The following is a 3,630-nucleotide window of genomic DNA, read 5'->3' on the forward strand; positions in this document are numbered from 1 at the left end:
AGAGATGAATCGGGGTTTGTGAGCTTCAATAGCACGTGGAGCCTTGCACCAACCTGGAGAGCCAGGATCAGCAAATTTCTTTTTATTTATAAAATATGTATTAATAGAGAATTTATAGGCCATAAAGTAAAACCTTTTTAGACTTTGCAGGTCATGTGGTTTGTGAACACTTAGCTCTGTCATTGTAGCATGAAAATAGCAGAAGACAATATATAAACAAGTGTGTCTGGGTTCCAATACAACTTTATTTACAAAAACAGTCAGCGTGCTGAATCTGGCCCATGGGCCACAGTATGCCAACCATGGTTTAGAGTATAATGACAACTATTTTACATTCATATTCCAAATCCCACACAGATTTGTCTAGTGGTCAACGCTAAACTTGAAACATACTGAGAAAAGAAGTCTGGGAAATATAGTTCCACATTAGGTATATTGACAGTACAAAATCACCAAGCCATGTTCTCAAATTGTCTGCAATTATCATGAGTTACTCCTATAATCAGGGGAAAAAAAAAAAAAACATAACTCATCAACACTATAAAAATATACCTGTGGTGTATAGATAGACACTTACAGATAGACACTATTCATGTCTTTATGGCCCAGGGGGGTTTGGTAAATGTTAAGGAAAGGACACGTGCCTGGCAGCATCGAGGAACTTTTCGTAAGGAATGTCACAAGAGTGATGAACTCTTCAAAGGACTCTGCCTTTCACAGGATAATTCCCACTGGGACAAACAATTCAAATGGGAATCCTTAATTCAAAGATTTTTGGAGAATGATATTTTACCTCATTCTGTCTCATATAATGTGTATAGTTCAGTGTTTTTAAAAAATAATTTTTTAGTAGCACAACACTTTCTTCAGATGAAATCTTAATCAGAAGTGGGAATTAATAAAACATAAAGGGGAGCTTCTATGTGAAAGTGTAAAGAAATAAAGAGATTAAAGTTAAACACCACCAGCTGAAATCATACTAGAGCTGGGGGAGTATTTGCATTACAAAGGTGGTTATTCACTTTAGGTCTTACCATTTTTCTTTTTTATATAATTAAAATTTTAATAAATTAAGGTATATTGATATTGATATATTGGCATCTCTTTTGCCAATGAGGGCAAGTAAGAAAAAACAGGTAAGAGAAAATGGGAAGCATGGGATCAGGGCAAAGGTGATTTAAAGATTAAAGGTGAAAGCTGTCAGTTTTTCTTTCTTTTTTTTTTTTCTTAAGTTTTATTTATTTAAGTAATCTCTACACCCAAAGTGGGGCTCAAACTCATGACCCCGAGGTCAATAGTCGTATGCTCTTCCAACTGAGCCAGCCAGGTGCCCCCATAGTTATTCTTAATCCTAATATTATCTTTTGTTATGATAATTCAGGCTACCTTGATATCCTGGGAGATCAAAGTAAAGATATTCCCATATCCAGATTTTCATTAATGCTCTCCAAAAGGGTGGCAATTTTAATGATACGTCTAAAAACTATTATTTCCTGTAATCTCTAGGCACGAGGGGTACATCAACAACACTGTTGAAGGAAAAACCATCCTTAAAAAAAAATTCAGATATTGCTACAGAACACAGATCACCTTTGGAAAAAGCACCTAAAGATCTGAAAATTCTATCTCTGTATCCTCTAAACACCTAGTAGATCTGCAAAACAATTTGTTTGATTGACAGGAGAGAACTATTTCAAATGCCAGTGGGTAGCCTTCCAGCAAACAGGACTACAACAAGAATGTTTTCCCCCTACTGCTAATGGCTAATCCTGGCACTGAGCCTTCGGCTGCTGCTTCCCAACATGGGTATCCTTTTAGTAAATGTGCCTGCCACAGCTTGCCTCAAACTGATATGGTGTCAAGATGCAGAGAAAAGAAATGAGTTTAAGAAAGAGAAAACTGGTCTCTATTAGCATTGTATCCATTAGGGTGCAGGGTGGAGTCAGCTGGAAGGGCAAACGGGCCTTTGCCTCGACAGAAAGTCCATTTGTTCACTATGGTAACATACTAGCTTCTGAAGATGAAATATCCTAATGCTCTAAGCCCCATCCATATTTAAGCATAGAGTGCAATTCTCTTTTATTAGTACTTTTTTCTTTGTGGGCTTTTGATCTTAAGAACAGAAATAACTCAGAAATCAAGGACAACAAAATATCTTAACCAACATGGAGCTTATATAGTTGTCCATACCCTAAGATGAGACCACGGATGACAACAGAGATCCACACGAGCAAGCAGGGCTTAGAGAAAAATGCCCTGCTTTATGATTCCACAGCATTTGGGCAAAGATTGCCTTTGGTCTCTTGATTACAGCTGCTGTTTGAAAACCCTGGTGCAGTCCTTGGCTGTGCCTCCTAAGCTTAGAGTCATCTCAAAGCCTTTCCTTAAAGAATGAAATATAAGGTATAATAGCCACCATCCAGGATGATACTGTAATGCAACCAAGAACATGACAGAGACTATGTAAGTGCCCCTTTTCAAAAGGCCAGTTTTCTAAAGGAGGCTTTGCAAGATTTTCTGCATAAATTATTGATATGATGAGTATAAGATTAAAATTGGGTCAAATCTAACAGATACTAATCAGGTAAAACTAATACATGTTCATAAAAATTGAAAAAACATATATACCTCTTTAGGGTTTCAAGTGTCTGCAATAAATGGTTAAATGATTTCAGGAAGGAATATTAACTTTTAAAAATAATGTATGTCAGATGTTTTTAAAGGTTAGAAAATTGGTACTTGTCAGACCAGAATAGGTAGGAAAATCAGAAATATGTGCACCATCCAAAAACACTATATTATGTGACTTTGGCATTCTTCCACTAATATATAATTAAATTACATTAGGCATTTATTGAAGCCCACTATGTACCCAGCATTGAACTAGATGCTAGAAATAGAAACACAAGTGACATTTATTTCTTGCTTTCAAAGTGGAGCTCATAATTTAATGGAGGAGATAGAACACATGGAAGATTGTTTGAATTAGCAATAATCGCGCCTCGGATAAACCTCATCGGCTACGATACTGCCACTGCGCAAAGCTGAACACATCGAAGATTGAATACAACGTTGAAATTCCTGTTTGGTTGGGCTCTCTGGGTAAACCATCCTATGGAAAACCCATCTTCCTTATTAGGCCACTTCTGTACTAAAGTGTTAAAAACATCATGTGATACGTTATAAACAAATACTATGAACAAATACTCTGGAAATGTTCCAAATGACATGGAAAGGTTTCACCAAGGTCAGAACAACTGAGCAGGGCCTGGCTCAGGGAGGAGCATTTACTCAGCTAAAGAAAGAAAGGAGGAAAGGGGAAGTTGGGAGAGCGTGATCAATGGAGATTCAAGAGTATGTCACATCTGAAGAAAGATAGCCCATTGTGAACAATGGCTGGGGATATATAATAGGGATGGGGGAGCGGGAAGTAAATAAAGGATTGCAATCAGAGCATAAAGTAGCTAAATAATCTTTGACCTAATAGGTTTCAGTGATGTAATAAATCTATCTTCTGAACTTTATGTTTTTAGATTTGACAATGACACAGCTCTTTGTTTTATTTAGAGTCTTTGTTTTCCTGAATGTCTCCATGTTTATTTCCATCTCACAGTAAAACAAACCATAAAG

At 36.8% G+C, this 3,630-nt stretch overlaps 1 pseudogene; it reads right to left on the reverse strand.

Moving 5' to 3' along the window:
- Positions 1 to 2,967: 2,967 nt before the first annotated feature.
- LOC118536193 (U4 spliceosomal RNA) lies at positions 2,968 to 3,046 on the reverse strand (annotated as a pseudogene).
- Positions 3,047 to 3,630: the final 584 nt, after the last annotated feature.

This window comes from Halichoerus grypus, chromosome 8 (genome assembly GCF_964656455.1).
Source record: "Halichoerus grypus chromosome 8, mHalGry1.hap1.1, whole genome shotgun sequence".
In the NCBI taxonomy this organism is placed as follows: Eukaryota; Metazoa; Chordata; class Mammalia; order Carnivora; family Phocidae; genus Halichoerus; species Halichoerus grypus.